Consider the following 21,254-nt stretch of genomic DNA (forward strand, 5'->3'; position numbering starts at 1 on the left):
TTTTGTGAAATGAAGTTGCTATAGTACCTATTATAAATCCTTCAAAACAAAGTGGCTCATGGCCAAGCCCATTGCGCCTTGCATCTCTTTATGAAATACTAAACTGTATATGTAGACATTTCAGACATGCTTCTAGTTCTATGGCACTCCTAGAGCAACCCATTTATGTGTTGCCCATAGGTACATGGATACCAGAAATTTGGAATGGGGGGCAGCACTTATTTCTTGGATTAACTAGTACCCTTATAAACTATGTTGATAACAGTGTTGATGCAGGAGTACGAGGTCAAATGCCATCAGTTGTTACCTCCTGATGTCTTGAGATTCTTAGTTTTTTATATTCAAGATCAGAGAAATCGACCACAGGTTAATGACATTGGATCTGTTAAAGAGACACATCAGGCTGATGTCATTGCTTCAACCAAGGTAATTTGCTTGGTGCTAAGTCATGAACATACAGAGTTACTTTCAGCATAATCAATATGGGACGCAAAGCAAAAAATGGGTTCATGTCCAAAAGTGGATCATACACTACAATTAGAAAATATTGAAGTTGACATATTTCCATATGCCCCAAGGTTTGAGAATGTTTTTGGGGGACAATTGATTTCCCAGGCACTGGCTATAGCAAGCAAATTTGTGGATCCCCTTATGCTCGCTCATTACCTACATTTGTATTTCCCTAGAACTAGAGATGTAAACTTGCCAATTATTTATCATATTCATCGGATTCGTGATGAAAACAGTTTTTCAACACGACATGTGGTAGCAAAACAAAGAGGGCATGAAATATTCAGCATGTTTGCTTCTTTCCAGAAGCTTGAAAAGGGTTTTGAGCACCATGAGCCTATGCCAAGTGCACCTGATCCAGAAATTCTTATATCAAGGGAGATGCTTTTGGAGAGCTACCTCATTGATCCTCGAGTCCCTGCATCCAAAAAGAATAATATTGAAAAAAGAAACATTGCTCCATGGCCTATAGAGATTCGTTTTTGTAATACTTATGAATACTCCAATATTCATGTGTGAGAACCAAGACATAAATATTGACCAAGGGCACGAGTAAAACTCTCAGATGACCTCACTTTGCATCGATGTGTAGTTGCATTTTCCTCCGATCTTATTCTTCTGAAGGACCAGCAACAAAAAAAAGTTTGGAATCCTGGAGGTAGCAAGTGATTGAGACTTGTAGCTATCACATTACTACAGAAAAGTGACAGACCTCATAGACATGAGTCTATGAATTTTTCTTTTCTACATCAGGAGTCTAATGTAAGAGCATCCTACTTTAGAAAATCATTGTATATTTGGTTGACTTAGGGCGTGTGATGTTTTTAATTTATTAATAGGAAATTTGTATATTTTTAGTAAATTGAGAGAAAAATATGTGTGAGGTTTTAATTGTAAATATTCTCAATTATGAGACAATATGAGTGATGATAGACCTATAAATATCTCATATAGTTCTTAGGGATTAGGAGATCCTAGAATAGAGGATTAGTTGAGTTAAAAGTGGAATTAGAGGATTTTTAGGATATGGTTGAGTAAATTGTGGATCTAAACAAGAAATGGTTACAGAATCCTTTTGTATACATTGGTAAGCTTCAAAGGGAGAGTGTGAGTGTGAGAGATTGATTAGAGATGTAGATGGCCAAATGAATGAATATCAAACCAAATATTGTGTGTATAGTTGAATGGACGAGTGTAAATCATATATATATTCTTTTGGTTATATGATTTTCTTTTGGTTATGTATAGATTAAGGGTCTGTTCTATTTTGGTTCCCTGCAAATGATTGTGGTAATGCTTTAAATCGTGATGGCCCAGTGCTACTTACTTCCTAGTCCCAATTCATGGAGTCTAATAGTATTTTGATTGATGAGAATGGAGGATCCATATCTCTATGGTTGGAATGAAGAAACAGGGGATCTATTCTCATATATTCCTTGAAAATTTATATATTTTTCTCCCTGGTAACCAAATTGGTTGAGCAATAATATTTCCTGTGTTATTCACTGGATCTTTGCGCAGTGGCTTACAGCTAGCTTTTAAAGAGTTTAATGTCGATTTCAAGGCAAGAGTATTAACTCAGCCCAGCATGGCTTTGTGTATTAACTGAGCCTTTGTTATGAAGAACCCTCTGGCTTTGCAAATATAACAATTTTGGTTGTAACATTTCACTTCAATGGAGCAGATTGACATGTGTCAACAGAGAAGAACTAGATTGGAAATGGGGATGGAGCAACCTGCGGATACAAGTCAAGAGCTAAATTAAAAAGGGATAACTTCATTATTGGTGTATGCCAAATTACTGAACCAAGCCTTGACAAGGAAGTGGAAACGCATGGACAACTTTAACATAACTATTACATGTGAAAAGTGACCTAAGAGGCATACACATATCGGTGGTGTAGTAGTTGATGCTAGTCTGTGAGGTAGGTTTGTGAACAAAGACGAAAATCGAATTTTTAAATGGACGTTGTGTTTTTCCCCAGTGACCTACGAAATCGATAACCCACAGGTTCTAGGGAGTCCCAATTTCTTGTTAAGGGTAAGATTTGTGTTTGCATATTATTTTGTTGTCTAAGAGAATCTACTGAAGCCATTTAGCAAAGGTTTCTTGATATTATTAAATATTTATGTTGTGAAGTTATAAGGTTACATAACTGGGGATAAATATGAGTGAAATTTAATGGAACTTAGAGGGCAAGAAGGGGTAGAGTGTCCTAATTGAGACTATCAATGTGGCCTTAAGATTTTAAGGCTACCTATTGTAGATTCATAGCACGGGATGTGCATCAAATCACTAGGGCACCTAGGGTGTGGCATTTTGGTGTTTTTTTTAGCGTGTCTTCACCTCTTCAGTTGTTGGGTAGTAAGACGAGAGGTAAGAACCTGCGCATCACTCTAACATACCTAGGCGGGCTCACCACTGTCGAAGACTGAGACACTTAGGGTGTGAATTAATACACATAGGGTCCATGTGTGCAACTATAGGAATTATATAAATACCAAAATTACCCCCCACTCTAATTAGTCATAGGAAAAGCAGGTCATAAAAAGGAAAGGAAGAGTGTAGATTTGGGAAGGAAAACATTTATCCAAGAATTGATCTCCAAGGCAAAAAAGTAACAATCAAGCTCTCAAAGGGATGCAAGGAAAACAAGGCCACAAAAAGATGTTACTCCCATAACAAGGACAGAAACCTCTGATTCCTTTATCTCGGGGCCATACCATTCTAAAGCTAGTGAACATACTCCCAAGATTAAGCATCCAATTCAGGAACAACAGGGGGAAGCTAGTAGCCAGAACTTTAGGACCGAGGGACAAGGGGAAACTAAAGGGGGACATCAAAAACCTGAGACAGGAGAGCACCTATTGGTTTATCAATATCCAGATTCAGGTAGTGTGGTGAAACAACCAGCCTTGAAGTTGCCTGAGCCATCAAATCCACCTGCAAGACAATCACAAGAATAGTTTGAAGAATGTCTGTTACAACAAGGATTAGAAGGGTTAGCAATGGGGGAAAACAATGACAACAACGCTAAAACAGATGCTACTATCACCACCTTTGAGTTCCCAATTGGGGATATCAGAGGCAAGGCTCCCATGAAAAATATTCCTTTATCATCCTTACCATCCTTTCAAGGGATGACTATGGAAGACCCAGACACCTTCTTATTTGAATTTGATGTCTTATGCAAGAGTTATGACTATGTCTCAGATGCTCAGAAACTGAAATTATTTCCTGCTACTTTAAAAGGAGCAGCCTTGAGATGGTTCATGGGGTTAGGCTTTGCTTCTATTCGAACATGGAGTGATATGAAGGAGACATTCTTATCAAAGTACCAAGACTATTGTAGAACCAGGGACTTAAGAGAGGAAGTATTCAGAATGACACAAAAGGAGGATGAGAGCCTGGAGGACTATGTAGAGCGGTTCCACTATAATTTGCAGAGGTCTAAACACAATAATTTAGATCATGATATCTTGAAGACCATATTTATAAGATGACTGAGGGACAACTGCCTTGATACCCTGAATCTACTAGGAAAATGGTACATATCTCATGAATCGTTTTCCGAAATTGTAAAGTTATGTCTAAGATGCTCTTGAGGATTTTCTAAGGGAAGAAGCACAATACGAGATGCCTCTACCTGAATACAAAAATCTACAGGTGGAGGATTAACCAGAGCAGAGATCGGGAATTTATTCAAAAAAATTTAAGACCACCTAGATAACGACATAACATATCAAGAAAACACGAGCATAGGTTGACACACCTCTGGCTGTATTCAGCCTGAATTGACAAAAGAAACATCCCTTGAGGGAGTGTGAAATGAACAACATCAGCTTGTGCAATATTTGTGAGCTGGAACATTCTACAGGTCAATGTCTGGAGCTTCCTAGACTGAAAGAAGTACTTAGAGAATCGAGTGAAGAAGTGCAATCCTCTTATTTCATCACACCTAGGAGACCATGGCAGCCATGACCTCCAGGTATGTCCCAATATTTTTGTTCTTTCAATTCGTGGAACAATGCATACAATACTCAGCAATATCCATGGCAATATTTTGCTCCTTCTCTACCACAGTTTCCTTCGTCCTAGAACCAATGGTCCCCCTCTCCCTCTATCCAATATCCTCCATCTCAACCATACCCTTGGAACCAGAACTAGAGGGGGAATGTCCATAATACAGCTCCACCTAGATTACTAATGCAGCAACAACTACAATTGCCTCCTTTCCAAACTCTTGCTCCTACACCGCCTGTGTGACCCCAACTACCTATGCAACCTAACCCTAACCCAAATAATAAAGCAGCTCAGGGCATAGAGGCTCTGACTACCTTCCAGACTTACCTTATTACCCCCGTAGGACTTAATGAAATTCAATTGCAGTCAGGTAAGGTAATTAAACCAAATCAATCCCCTATAATTACTGAGGAGGAATGTGAGCCTTCCAGAGGAGGTTCAGTAGATCCTCTGGTGGTTGTTACACCTGTAACAACTGATACAGGGAAAATTATTACATCTATAACATCCAACCTGAGAAAAACTGTTACTCCTGTAACAACCAACTCGGGTAAGGTTGATACACATGTAGCATATGACTTGACTGTTATAACTCAGAATCCTTCGTATCCTTAGAGATTAACTGGGCCTGGGATGGCCTCATAGCCCGAATTCGATTTTCTTAGGGAATTGAAAAATTTTCACATACAAATTCCTCTCCTGCAAGCTCTTAAAGAAGTACCTATTTATGCTAAAACTATACGAGATTTGTGCATTAAGAAACCTGGAAGAAAGCCTAAGGACCCTACTACTATAAACGTGATGGGTAAATTGTCTTAATTAATGTCTTCTCAACCTCTTGTAGTCAAGTATAATGATCCAGGAAACCCTACGGTGATTGTATACATTAATGACCAACCCATAACTAACACATTGATCGATATTGGGGCCACCATTAATGTGATGGAAAAGTACCTCTTTACCACCCTGGGGCTACATGGGCTTAGACATACTCCTAATGTACTTGAATTAGCAAACTGGTCCTGTGTCAAACCCGAGGGGGTGTTAGAAGACATAGTAATTACAATAGATTCCTGGAGGTATCCGGCTGTCTTTCTTATCTTACAACCCAAATCTAACTTGGGGGGACATCCTTTGATCCTAGGGAGACCTTGGCTAGCCACTTCAAATGCATTTATAGGATGCAGATCTAGATCTATGGTGATCTCAGATGGCCAGGCTACAAATAATGTTATTCTTTACCCCCCAAAACTAAATGTGGATTTGTATAACCCCTGGTGGGATGATTTTGAGCCCAAATCAGATCTTTCCCTATCGCTCCTCACTCTGGGGAAAGCCTAGTATTTCAAGGATGAGACAGAAGATGATATCATTAATGGTTTTATTAGTAACTCACTTTCTATCACTTCCATTGAAAATTCAAAGGAGGAAGAGGAGGTAGAAGATATAGATTTTGAACAAATGAGAACCACTTTGAATACTGATAGCAATCCAATTGAAATAGAACTAGGAAAGTTTCTGAACATTAACCCCAACTTGACTGCTGAGAAAAACCAATTGTTGTTACAGTTGTTACAAAAATACAAAAAGGCATTTGCATGGGACTATACCGGATATGAAAGGGATTCATCCCAACCTATGCACTCACCACATATATTTGAAACATGGTTGAAAACTAGTTAGACAAATGTAGCATCGCATTAACCCTGCATTAAAGGAGGCAGTGAAGGAAGAATTAAAAAAATTCCTCAATGCTAACTTTATTTATCCGATATTTGAAAGTCAGTGGGTGTCTCCACTTGTCATTGTCCCTAAGAAGAATGACAAGTCGAGAGTCTATTTGGATTACAGAGAACTCAATAAGGCCACTCAAAAGGACCATTTTCCTTTACCATTTATAGATCAGGTCCTTGACACTCTTTCTGGAATTTTTCTTTTCATTTCTAGATGGGTTTAGTGGCTACAACAAGATACAGATTTCCCCAGAAGAATAGGATAAAACAAGCTTTTCTTGCCCTTGGGGGACTTTTTCATACAAAGTGCTCCCTTTTGGACTTTGCAATGCCCCAGCAACTTTTTAGAGGGCAATACTGGGAATTGTTTTTGATTTGTTGAATGACTACCTTGAAATCTTCATGGACGAAAAAGTGTTGGAATGTTGTGTATAGACTAATGTTTCTTTGAGCACTGAAAAATGTCACGTAATGATGACTAAAGGGATCGTGCTAGGACACTACATTTTTGCTAATTGGATCAAGGTAGACCCTACTAAAATAAATGTAATTCTGAAAATTCCAACTCCCAAGATGCAAAAAGAGGTACATAGTTTCTTGGGACATGCAGGGTATTACAAAAGATTTATAGAAATTTTTTCAAAAATTGCATCGCCATTATTTTCTTTGCTCATGAAAGATGTCGACTTTTTGTGGACAAGAAAGTGTGAGCAGGCCTTTTTGAAGCTAAAATGTTGTGTATCAGCAACTCTGGTTTTACGTGGACCTAATTGGGAACTACCATTTCACATAGCTACAGATGCATCTGATATTGTTGTAGGTGTTGTTTTGGGCCAACTGGAGGATAGGAAACCTTATGCTATTTACTACATAAGCAAGAATTTGACTCCGGCTAAGCTCAATTACATAATGACCGAGAATGAATTCTTAGTAGTAGTGCACGCCATCAATAAATTTTGACATTATATCACCGGGTATCAAGTATTTTTACACACTGACCACTCTGCCATTCGTTTTTTAATGAATAAGCCAATTACCAATGGTAGAATTACATACTGGTTATTGTTGTTACAGGAATTTTATATCACAATTGTCGATAAACCTGGAAAAGATAATGTAGTAGCTGATTTCCTTTCTAGGTTAACCATTGACGACAATTGCATTCCTACTAAGGATTCTTTCCCTGATGAATATCTCTTTGCTATTTCTACTTACTCACCCTGGTATGCAGATATAGCCAATTATCTTGCTGCAGGGAAGTTTCCACAATATTTGTCCTCCAAGGAGAAGAGAAATATCATACAGTAGAGTGCTACCTATACCTAGATAGATGGGAATATCTATCACACTGGACCAGATTTCCATATCAGACGTTGTGTTAGGGAAGATGAGATCTTTGACATCCTTAAGGCTTGTCACGAGGAACCTTGTGGAGGGCACTTCACAAACAAGCGGACATGATACAAAGTCCTTTCGACGGGGTATTATTGGCCAACAATATTTCAGGATGCCAAGAAGTTCGTGAAAGGATGTGATAGTTGCCAAAGAATGGGCCAACCACTGCAATCAGATGAGATGTCGTTACAACCTCAAATTGTCTTAGAACCTTTTGAGAAATGGGCCTTGGATTTTGTGGGACCAATTAATCCTTCATCCAGACATAAATCTTACATTTTGGTCTGCACTGACTATGTCACAAAATGGGTTGAGGCAAAATCACTAACCAGAGCCACAGAGCAGGTTGTTTCAGACTTCCTGTTTGAAGACATCTTTGTTCATTTTGGTATACCTAGGGAGATAGTCACAGATGGAGGGCCCCAGTTTACATCCCATATGATCCAAAGTTGGTTGAAAAATACAAAATCCATCATAGAATCACAACACCTTATCATCCACAAGCGAATGGCCAAGTGGAAAGCACCAACAAAGTCATTGAGGGGATTCTTACCAAGACCATGGCCAGTCACCGAAGGAATTGGGTCGATAAACTTCCAGAAGTGTTGTGGGCATACAAGACTACATGGAGGAATACCACGGGATTCTCACCATATGAACTTATGTATGGTAAAAATATCTTATTCCCTATTGAGTTCGAAATCAAGACATTGAGAACAACATTGCAGGTAAATTTGGATCTGGCTACAGCACAAAAGCAGAGGTTGAACCAACTCAATGAATTGGAGGAGAAATGACTAGCTGCTATCCAATAAACAGAGATTATCCAGTAGTAGAGAGTAGGTTCATCAAGAAGAAGAAGTTCCAAAAACGAGATTGAGCTCACTTATATGACTCAAGATTCAAGGACTTCAAGGGTAAGCTCTACACCAGATGGCTAGGTCCATATCAGGTAGATGCAGTATTTGACAATATGACTATGAATTGGTTACCATTGATAGTGTGAGGACACCATTGCTTGCAAATGGGCACCATCTTCGATTATATCATAAAATTGCTTCAAGGGATTCATTTGTCAACATTGTCACAAATTTGGATCTTCAGATTAAAAGAACATGGGAAAACCCCCCATGTGTTGCCAAAATTCTAATTTTTCAATAAGTGTAACAACTGAAAACCAACCACCATTGGTGTCTGTTGTTAGAAAATTATATATTACGAAGCAATGGAACACATAAAATATTACAGAAATATAAACACAGAAAATGCATAAAACAAGAGAGACATAGATCTATGTGGCTCACCCACTTTGGGCTATGTCCACCCCGAACAACCAGTCCTTCATTTCTATTATCCAGCAAAATGAAGAGACACAATCTACAACATATCCTCTCTAATATCCTCTGTTTTCTCTCACAGTCTCACCTCTCTGCTTCTTGCTAGGAGAATACACATCTATTACACAACCTCAAATACAATGCCCTCATACAAAGAGAGGGGTTGCCTTCTAGGCCAAAAAACCCTAAACTAAACATAATTTCTACCATCATATCATCCGCGTAATGAACGGCCCAAATTGACTAGAAATTACTATATTTTACAAGGCAATTTTACATATGTTTTTAGCTTCAGGGGCACTGTCCCCAAAACTCTCGTCGGGGGACCGCTGGCCCCTGGACCCCCCAACCGAGGGGGATTTCCCCCCCCCCCCCCCCCCGAACCGCCGCGGGGTGGGAGGGAAGTCGCCCCTGCGTGGAGGGGTGTACAAACTTCCTGGGGTATACATCTCGCTGAAACAAAGACCTCTAAACAATCATGCTCCATACTCAACAATCTCCCACTTGGAGAATGATTGTAGCAACTCCACCACTGCTTCATTTGCTGGAAAATGACTCCTCATTGGACCTGGTTGTTTCTCATCTTCATCGTCATCCTTGAAGAGCGATTGAAACTAAGCATATTCTCAGTTTCTCCCCGGTTGCAACTTTTTTTAACATATCTGCAGGATTCTCGCTAGTGTGTATCTTTTCCAGCTTGAACTCTCCATCTTCCAACACTGATCGTATGAAATGGTACTTGAGCTATATGTGTTTAGTTCTGGAATTGAATGCTGAGTTCTTTTCAAGATGAATGGAACTTTGGCTATCACTGTATAACGTGCCCATATCATGCTCCTTACCCAATTCACCCATAAACCTTTGTAACCAAATCATTTCTTTACTAGCCTCTGTAGCAGCAACATACTCTGCTTCTATTGTTGAAAGTGCAACACTTTGGATTTTTGAAACCAAACTAATAGTTGTTCCACCAACAGTAAATACATATCCTATAGTGCTCCTCCTGTTATCTCTGTCACCTGCCATATCTGCATCAACATATCCCTGTAGAGAAATGTTTGAACCACCAAAGCATAATGCTTGATTTGTGGTACCTTTCAAATATCTGAGAATCGATTTCACTGCCATCCAATGTTCCTTTCCAAGATTGTTCATGTACCTACTTACAACTCCCACTGCATGTGCAATATCAGTCCTTGTGCAAGCCATTGCATACATTAAGCTTCCAACTGCTGATCCATATGGAACTTTAGACATATAATCCATGTCTTCTTGGGTCTTTGGGCACATTTCCTTACTAAGTTTGAAATGGCTAGCAAAAGGTGTACTAACTGGTTTTGCATTGTGCATATTAAATCTTTTCAACACCTTTTGTATGTACTCATTCTGAGACAATGTTAATTTATGATTTTTCCTATCTCTAGTTATTCTTATACCAAGGATTTGTTTTTCAGCTCCCAAATCCTTCATTGCAAATGAATTTTCCAATTTTCCTTTGAGAACATTTATTTCCTGCATGTTAGACCCTGCAACAAGCATGTCATCTACACACAATAACAATATAATATAGTTGCCATCATTTTGCATTTTCAGATAAACACAATGATCAGAGTGACATCTAGTATAACCTTGTTCAAACATAAACTTGTCAAATTTTAAATACCACTACCTTGGAGCCTGTTTTAAGCCATACAAGCTATTCTTCAACCTACACACTAGTTTCTCCTTCCCTTTCACTTCATATCCTTGTGGCTGCTACATATATATCTCTTCCTCCAAATCCCCATGGAGAAAGGTTGTTTTTACATCTAACTGCTCAAGATGAAAATCTTCAACTACTACTAGACTTAAAATAGTTCTGATTGAAGTAATTTTAACAACAGGAGAAAATATTTCATCAAAATCAATACCTTTCTTCTGTGTAAACCCCTTCACCACAAGTCTAGCTTTGTACCTTTGTTTTCCTCCATCTTCTTCCTTCAGCCTGTAAACCCATTTATTCTTCAATATAGTTTTTCCTGTGGGCAACCTGACTAAGCCCCAAGTCTGGTTATACATTAAGGAGTCCATATTTTCTTCCATGGCTACCTCCCACTTCTTCCTTCTTTCAACCTGCACTGCTTCTTCATAACATTTAGGTTCACCAAAATCAGTCAACAATAAATAATATAATGAAGGAGAGTATCGTTCAGGGGGTCTACTTATCCTGGTAGATCTTCTAACACCACTTTCAAGTGTTTGGGGTGCCTGTTGCTGTTGTTGTGGTTGTTGATTATTATTATTTTCAGGCACCTTTACTTTTTCAGTGATTTCATCAAGAACTGCATTATCCTTGTTTTCTTTTTCATGTTTCTTTTCCTGCAACTGATTCTTATACAAGACCTTTTCATTGAATATTACATCTCTGCTCCTAACGATTTTGTGATTTTCGTAATCATATAAGTGATAACCAAAATCATTAACACCATATCCAATAAAGGTACATTTCCTTGACTTTGCCTCAAGCTTTGTTCTATTTTCTTTATCAATATGGACAAAGGCCTCACAACCAAAAGGCTTTAAAAAAGAGTAGTTTACCTTTTTATCTTTCCATGTTTCCTCTGGAACACCACCATCCAAGGAACTTGAAGGCCCTCTGTTTATTAGATAAACAGCAGTATCTATGGCATCTGTCCAAAACTGTAAAGGAAATCCTACATGCAATCTCATGCACCTTGCACACTCCATGATTGTTTTGTTCATCCTTTCTAACACACCATTTTCTTGTGGTGTTCTTGGAACTGTCTTCTCTCTGCGAATTCCATGCTATGAACAATACCTATCAAACTCTTTGCTACAATATTCGCCTCCATTGTCTAATCTAAGACACTTCAATTTCTTTCCTGTCTCAATCTCAACCAAATCTTTCCATTTCTTGAAAGTATCAAATACATCAGATTTATTCTTAATATAATAGATCCAAGTTTTTCTAGTTGCATCATCAATAAAAGTAACATAATAACGAGAGCCAACGAGAGATGATACCTGAGCAGGTCCCCATACATATGTATGCACAAGCTCTAATTTTTCGCTCTTCTTTTCTTTCCCAACTCTGAGAAATCTGACTCTCTTCTATGTTCCATAAATGCAAATCTCACAGAAGTCCAAATCAACATTCTTCAAACTCGGCAACAAATTCCTTGAGTGAAGAATCTTCATCCCCTTTTCACTCATGTGTCCGAGCCTATGATGCCATAATGTTGCATCTACTCCTTTGAAAGTTAAAGCATTAACAGAGTTAGAAATACCATTGCATAAATACAATGTACCAACCTTTTCGCCTTTTGCTATTACTAGGGCTCCTTTGGTGACCATCCAAGCTTTATCTGTGAAAGTTGTCACACAATCTTCACTGCCTAATTGCCCTGTTGAAATCAGATTTTTCTTTAGATTTGGCACATGCCTTACCTCCTTTAGTAGCCATTGGTTTCCATTATGTTGTTTTACAAGAACCTTACCCATTCCAACAATTTTACAGGGTTTATCATCACCCAAATGAACTTGTCCAAAATCTTTTTGAACATAGTCATGAAAGTATTTCTTATCAGGTGTGGCATGGAATGAGGCCCTTGAATATACCACCCAGGAATCAATAATATTTTCGAAAGAAAGAATCAAAGCATCTTGTAACACCTCACCTGTCACATTTGCTTCATGATTTTTTTCTTGTTGTGCATCTCCTTCTTTTCCCTTCCGAAATCCACAGTATTTCTTTAGGTGTCCTTTCTTTCCGCATTTCTAGCACACTATCCCCGATCTGGACTTGGATTTTCCTTTCCTTGATTTACTGCAATATCCTAACCATTTTTCTTCCCCTAGACTTTGCACTCAAAGCATTACCCGATGTCTCACCAGAGCTTTTCCGTCGCATTTCCTCACTAAGGATAACACCGACAACATCATCAAACTTTAAAGTACTAGATCCAGAAACAGAGTTACTAATGGCCATTACTAAACCATTCCAACTTTCTAGTAATGAGCACAAGAATAATAGAGCTCTAACTTCATCATCAAAGTTTACCCCTACAAATGACTTGTAACAGTACTAAAATCATTTAAATGGTATGCAATAGATCCACCTTCCAACATCTTCATATTAAATAATTGTTTCATAAGAAATACCTTGTTTGAGGCCGAGGGTTTTTCATATAGTTTCTCCAATGCCTTAATCAAACCCTCTGTCGTTGTTTCCTTCGAAATGTTGAAGGCGACCGACGCTGCGAGGCACAACCGTACTGTTCTAAGTGCCTTTCTATCAAGAAGGTTCCATTCTTCATCTGTCATACCCGTCGACATCTTTGTTTTTCCGCCCAATGGTAGGTATAGATCTTTCTAATACAGATAATCTTCCATCTGCATCTTCCATAGCGAGAAGTTTTGGCCGTTAAATTTCTCGAACGTAAACTTACCATCTTTCGCCATTGGTCCCACTCGAACGAGGAACCCTTCTTTCCTGCGGGTTTATCAGCCAAATAGACCTTCGGCTCTGATACTAGTTGTTAGAAAATTATATATTACGGAGAAATGGAACACATAAAATATTGCAGAAATATAAACATATAAAACACATAAAACAAGAGAGACACAGATATACGTGGTTCACCCAGTTTGGGCTATGTCCACCCCAAATAGCTAGTCCTTCCTTTCTATTATCCAGCAAAATTAGAAAACACAACCTATAGCATATCCGCTGTAATATATCCTCTGTTTTCTTTCACAGTCTCACCTCTCTGCTTCTCGCTCGGAGAATACACATCTATTACATAGCCTCAAATACAATGCCCTCATACAAAGAGAGGGGTTTCCTTCTAGGGCAAAAAACCCTAAACTAAACATAAGTTCTACCGTCAGATCATCCGCCTAATGAATGGCCCAGATTGACTAGAAATTACTATACTTTTACAAGGCAATTTTACTATGTTTTTATCTTCGGGGGCGCTGCCCCCCGGACCCCCCAGCCAAGGGGGATCGGGCCCCCCGTACCCCCCCACGTGGAGGGGTGTACAAACTTCCTGGGGTATACATCCGGCTGAAACAAATACCTCTAAACAATCATGCTCCATACTCAACAGCTGTTACACCTTCATTAAAAAATAAAAAATAAAAAAGTCAAGCTGTGAAAACCTTTTCTAAGCACAGACAGGCAATTTCTGTAGCAGTTGAAAACCACTCTGTGGCGACTGCTAAACACTCTGTAACAACATTTGTTATTTCAATCATATTCTACAATAATTTTGTTACACGACTCTTTTTCTTTGTTTTTATCTTTTGTAAAAATCAATAATACATAATAGTCATCTTGGTTGTTACATCTGTAACAGTCGACGACTTCTAGAAATAATCTAAGTAAATTATTTATTGTGACACACAACATGCATCATCGTGGTTCGGGAAGCAGTTGCCTTGACCGCCGGAATTAAATTTGCGTGCCTCGCCACCAACGTCTTCTCCCCACGTCACACCAGGTACGTCATACAAAGGTAATATCGTTATCCACTTTTATTCAGTAATTATGGAAATCTAATGCGATATCCCTTTTGACGGCCGAGGTCGGCTGTCACATTTTAGCTGAGGGGGGTGAATTACATGGTGACATGACCTTTTCATGACCTATGAGTATTTAAAAACCACAACCAAAGCATGATGATATGGTAATCACTGTCACTTAATGATCGATCATGCAAAAAAACAGAATTGTACCTCCGACTAGGCCTCCCATAACCTAGCATTAATAGGGAAACATTACCGCGCAATATGAATTGTGATCACAAATCCTAATTTGAAATTCTTGCTTGCATCATCCTACCATTTACCCCCTGCTTAAACATTGCATCCCCATTTAGAGTGTTCAAAGAAGTGGAGGAGAATAGTTGCAAGGCTGAAACAGCTGAGTAGTGTGTCGACTGCTCCAGAACTTCTCAAGGGGGGGAAAGAGAGGAGAACAACATTGAATTTGTGTAGCGATGGGTGGAGCAGCAATTCGACATGAACTAGGGTCAACAGAGGCTTTGGAAAACTACCCTGAAGCATGTCAAATTTTTAAAGACGTAGGCTGGTTTGAGTTTTTCTAGAGGCTGGAAGGATCAGACAGGGGAATTGCCATGGAGTTCATGAAGAATTTAGAGAGGAATCAAATAGAGGTCAGGGGATTAAAGCTAGAGGTTACAGAAGGGGTAATTTCCTGAGTGAAGACATTACCAATAGAAGGAAAAAGGTGGTTGATGGCGAGGGTGCAGGCTTTAGAGACAATTTCTCTCTAATCTACCTGCAAGTTCTTCTATATCTTGATCAATTTCCCTTTCTTCAGTTCTTGGCACATCAATCATTAAACTGATATTTCATTTCTTTAAAAAAAACACCACGGTCATGTTTTATTATCAAACAATGGCTTTCGGGAATTCTTAAAAGAAATATCCCTTTTTGTGGACTTACGCATACAACAAATATATATTCACGTTATATATTCCTCTTGCATCGGCGACGTTTATAGACAGAATTTTACCATGGGCAAAGGCTTGTGTATATTTATCGCATCGGTGATAGTTATGTATCACCGCCCTCTATGCTAGTTTCGCCGATATATATATAAGTCGCAATCGCCAAAGCGATGGTCTTCTTCCCTTCGAATCAGCGGATCCGATGCACTAATACACGGCCTTTACTAAATCGGTGGTTCCGCTTTTCAGCAGTCGACTCACTTAACAACTCTTCTACCTCCGAGATAATGGACCTAGCGATACATATATGTTGCAATTTATATTAATTCGGCTCCAAATTCGGAACTCGGCCCTTTGTCACGCTATGGCTCCTTTCGGACCAGAAGGCTTTGTAAATCGGGCATTCAACTATCAGTTCCAACGAACCTCCTGATGCCGATATGGTCTCAGATCAACGTGGGTAAGAAATTACAGTTATAAGATTTCAAATATACCACGACCACTTAATGAAATTATGCAAGAGTTCTTGCTATAAGCAGAGACATATGCGCTATTATAAAATCGAGCCTGTATAAACCATAAAATGAAAAGGGAAACAATTCAATGATTAACATACAACATTTGCAGTGTGAGGAAATAGGAACCTTTCAATACCATCGCACTATCCAATAATCGACAAGTACATATTACTCTACACATGCATATCACAGAGTCGTTTAAAAAGAGACACCGAGAGAACAAATTTTTCCAAAATAATACTATGGCACTCGCCCCTCTCTTCTGTCTTCTGTCTGATGAGAGCTTTGCTGCCTCTTTATTTATAACTAAGGATAGGCCCTCTCGGTCCTTATCCGATACAAAGAAAATCATGCTTTACAGGATGATTTAAAGCTTGAAAAGCTCTGTTACAAATAGCATGATTTATTGCTAGAATTTATTCTATTTTTAACTAAGAAAGCATAGAAATTGCAGGCTAAAGGACCCCACTCCCTTGCCTGTAAATTTTTTTTGGATTTTTGGAATAATTTGGAAGATTTTTCCCCTCTGAGTCACATGCTCCTGCATCAGACTCCTGAGGACAAAATTCTTCATGGGCTCCTATCCATGAGCTCATCTACAGATTTGACCAATTTCTGTAGAATGTCTTCTGTAACCCAAGTAGCTTCACCGATCGGCTGTCCCTTCCATTTCACCAGATACTGGAAATACTCTCGTGCCCTTGTCTTCTTATACATTTTCTTGTCCAGAATTCTTTCTGGATGTAAATTCTTGGCTGTGGGTAACTGTTTTACCCAGTCAATCTCTGGAGTCTCTTGATCCTCTGTTGTATCATCTGCAGCTTCATTCTCATACTTGTACAGGTCTGCAACATTAAAAATTGGTGATATTCCCACACCAGGTGGTAATTCAATTTCATAGGCATTTGCAGAGAATTTCCTCAGTATCCTACATGGTCCAATTTTCTTGGATTTTAACTTATTATACTTTCCCTTTGGAAATCTCTCCTTTCTGAGGTGCGCTAAAACCAGGTCTCCAACTTCAAAGTTCATTTCTCTTCTCCTCATGTCTGCTCTGGTTTTATATTGAATGTTGTTGTCCTGTAGCTGTTGTTTCACCTGTTCATGTATCGCCTGCATTCTTGAAGCAAAGTCTTCACCTTCTGCACTTCTCATTTCTTCTTTTCCCAAATTCCTTAATTCAGATATTCCCCTTGGGTGCATTCCATAAACAATATAGAATGGGCTCTGTCCTGTGCTCCTGTTCGGTGGATCATTATATGCATATTCAACTTGTGGTAACACTTGATCCCATTGCTTTGGATGCTCTGCAGTAGAGCTCCTCAAAAGATTGCCTAAACTTCTATTCACAACTTCATTCTGTCCATCGGTTTGTGGATGATAGGCAGAACTGAAACTTAATTTAGTTCCCAGCTTCTTCCATAGTGTTCTCCATAAATGTCCAACGAACTTTGAATCCCTGTCTGAAACAATACTTTTGGGCAATCCATGTAATCTTACAATTTCTTTAAAAAACAAGTTAGCAATGTGAGAAGCATCACTAGTTTTATAACATGGAATAAAGTGTGCCATTTTTGAAAATCTGTCCACTACAACAAAAATTGAATCATAGCCTCTTTGAGTCTTTGGCAATCCTAGCACAAAATCCATACTTACCATATCCCAAGGCCTATCTGGAATTGGCAATGGAATATACAACCCTGTGTTTTGGCTCCTCCCTTTTTCATACTAGCAGACTTTACAATTTCTTACATATTTCTCTACTTCAGATTTCATTTTCGGCCAGGAGTAAAATCTGTTGAGTTGTTCAAAGGTCTTCTCTCTACCAAAATGTCCTGCAAGTCCTCCACTATGCTTCTCTTTGATTAAATTCTCTCTCATTGAACAGTTGGGTATGCACAGCTGATTTTTCTTAAATAACAGTCCATCTTGTATAAAATAATCCAACCACTTGCTCCTGTCCGCCAAAACAAGATTCTTACAAGCTTCAAATGCCTCCTTAAAATCTGAATCAGTCTCATATAATTCCTTAAGAAAATCAAAACCCAACACTTGGATTTGACTTTCTTGGAGCAATACACTTCTCCTACTTAAGGCATCTGTGACTTTGTTTGACTGTCCAGTTATATGCTTCAACACAAAATGAAAGCCTTGAAGATATTCTACCCATTTAGCATGTCTCTGGCTGAGTTTGGGCTGCTGCATTATAAACTGCAATGCATGGTTATCTGAATAAAGAATAAATTCTTTCGACATTAAATAATGCCTCCACTTATTTAGTGTCTGCACAACTGCATAAAACTCCTTATCATAAGAAGAATACTTCTTTTTTACATCATTTATCTTTTCACTGAAATAAGCTATTGGTCTATCTTCTTGGCTTAAAACTCCTCCAATTGCTTCTGCGCTGGCATCACACTTAACTTGAAAAGTTTTGTTAAAATCAGGAAGAACCAAAACAGGCTTTTCAGTTATTTTCTTCTTTAACAGCTGAAAATTCCTCTCTGCTTCAGCAGTCCACTTAAATGGCTGTTTATCTTTCTTTATGGTCTCAATAATAGGTGCATTAATATTACTAAAATTCTTAATGAATTTTCTGTAAAAACTAGCAAGACCATGAAAACTCCTTACCTCAAAAATACTCTTGGGTGAAGGCCACTCCACAATTGCTTTGATCTTTTCTGGATCCATCTTCAATCCTTCAGCTGAGATAACAAATCCCAAGTACACCAGCTCCTCTTTCATAAATAAACACTTCTTCAGATTCAACAATAATTTTTCTTGCTGCAGCTTCTGTAGAACATAATTTAAATGCCTCAAGTGTTCCTCCTTGGATCTGCTATAAACTAATATGTCGTCCAGATATACTATTACAAATTTACCAATGAATTCTTTAAGAACTTCATTCATAAGCCTCATGAATGTACTTGGTGCATTGGACAACCCAAAAGGCATCACTCTCCATTCATATAATCCTTCATTGGTCTTAAAAGCGGTTTTCCATTCATCCCCTTCTCTTATCCTTATCTGATGATAGCCACTTTTAAGATCTAACTTGGAAAAAAAAATTGCGCCAGACAAGCAATCCATTAAATCTTCAATTTTGGGTAATGGAAATTTGTACCTGATTGTAATTTTATTGATGGCTCTTGAATCTGTACACATTCTCCAGCCTCCATCTTTCTTCGGGCTCAACACTGTTGGCACTGCACAAGGACTCAGGCTTTCTTTAATCAACCCCTTGTCAAGCAATTCTTGCACCTGTTTCTTAACTTCTTCATTCTCTGCAGGAGTCATTCTATATGCTGCTTTGTTAGGTAGGATTGTTCCAGGAATCAAGTCTATATGATGGCTGATTTTCCGAATTGGCGGTAATTCATTAGGCAAATCATCAACAATAATATCATAATAATTCTCCAGCATTTCTTGAATTTCAATGGGTAATTCAGAAATTTTAGTAGAATTCAATATTACCTTGGGCTTGCAAATTACAGCAAAATTTACCTCATTTTCTTCAATCTGCTTCAAGTATTCCTTCCCTCCAAGTAACAGAGTTTTTGGACCAGTCTTCTGTCCCGATACATCTTCTTCTTGCAGAGGCAACATTGTATGATTAACACCATCTTTTCCAAACTTGTAGGTGTTTCTCTTCCCGTCATGTATGGCTCCTCTGTCATATTGCCAAGGCCTTCCAAGCAATATGTGACACACGTCCATAGGCATCACATCACAAACAATTTTATCTTTGTACTTGCCCACTTGAAATTCCACTTCACACTGTTCACTTACCAACAGTTGATGACCCTTTTGTAACCATGACACCTTATAAGGTGTTGGGTGCTTCATTGTCTTTAGATTTAATTTCTCCACTACTTCTGTAGAGACCAAATTATCAGTGCTGCCACTATCAATGATCATCTGGCAACATTTCCCTTGGACTTTTTACACTGTCCTGAATAAAGTTTTCCTTTGTGGCGGTTCAGCAGCCACCTCCTTCATTGGCTTAAGTAAGACTTTATTAATCACCAGAGATTCTCCTCTTTCTGGTGTATTTTCTTCTTCTACTACCGCTGCCGCTGGTGCTTCTTCTTCAGCTGGAGCAACAATTACATTCCTCTGCTTTATGTCTGCATTCTCTGGGCACTCAAAAGCTCTGTGTCCCAGCTTGTTACATCTGTAACATCTTATTTCTCTGCCTCTTCCTTTGCCTCCTCTTCCTCTGGAAAAACTCCCTCTGCCTCTTGCATCACCTTCTCTGGGTGCATGCTAGGTTGAGCTCCTGCTAGCTCCATCTCTAGGTGCTGTAGATCTTCCTCTACCACCTTGACTTCCTTTTCCTCTGAAAGTCCCTCTCCCTTTGGCAGACTGCTTCCTCATGAGCTTTTCCTCAACTTTCAGCGCTATCTGATAAGCTTCCTCTACTGTTTTAGGAGACAGCAGACTTATCTCATCCTGAATGTCCATCCTGAGGCCATTCATATATCTAGCTACTTTCTCATCTGTGTCTTGGGCTTCTCCAACTCTTATGCTTACTTTATAAAATTCTTCCGTATACTCTTTTACTGTTAAAGCTCTCTGTCTAAGATTTTGCATTTGTCTAAACAATTTTTGCTGATAATTACCTGGCAAGAACTTACCTCTTAACTTTGCTACCATTCGGATCCAGTTCTTGATTGGCCGCTTACCAAGTCTCTTCCTTTCCGCCTGCACACCATCCCACCAGAGTGCTGCGTGGCCTTTTAACTTGGTGACAGCAAACTTTACTTTCTTCTCATCCTCTGTTTCTTCGTAATCGAAGAATTTCTCCATGCTGTTAATCCAGTCGATCAATTCTTCTGGATTCAGTCCTCCTTGATATATCGGTACTAATTGGTTCCATGGCCTGGCTGTGGATTTCAACACTGACTGAAAGAATCTCATCTCAGGAGTAACCTGTACAACTTCCTCCTCTTCAGCAGCTTCAATTTCGGGCTCACTGACATCTCCATCATCTATATTTCTATCAGAAGTTAATGCATCCACTCTAGCTCGCAGCTCTTCTACTGTTTCCATTAATTCAGCGTTTGCAGCAGGTCGTCCTCTTCCACCACGTCCTCGTCCTCTTCCAACTCTGAAAGCCATCCTTCTTCGGCTCCTGAGATTCAATTCAATGTCAGTTGTGGGCTCTGATACCACTAATGATGGCGAGGGTGCAGGCTTTAGAGACAATTTCTCTCTAATCTACCTGCAAGTTCTTCTATATCTTGATCAATTTCCCTTTC

At 38.9% G+C, this 21,254-nt stretch overlaps 1 pseudogene; it reads left to right on the plus strand.

The window, feature by feature from the left end:
- Window positions 1-252: 252 nt before the first annotated feature.
- LOC149195616 (acyl-CoA hydrolase 2 pseudogene) lies at window positions 253-1,179 on the plus strand (annotated as a pseudogene).
- Window positions 1,180-21,254: the final 20,075 nt, after the last annotated feature.

Source organism: Pinus tabuliformis, chromosome 2_2 (genome assembly GCF_031772625.1).
Source record: "Pinus tabuliformis cultivar Carrire ecotype Pingquan chromosome 2_2, CPIR1, whole genome shotgun sequence".
NCBI lineage: Eukaryota > Viridiplantae > Streptophyta > Pinopsida > Pinales > Pinaceae > Pinus > Pinus tabuliformis.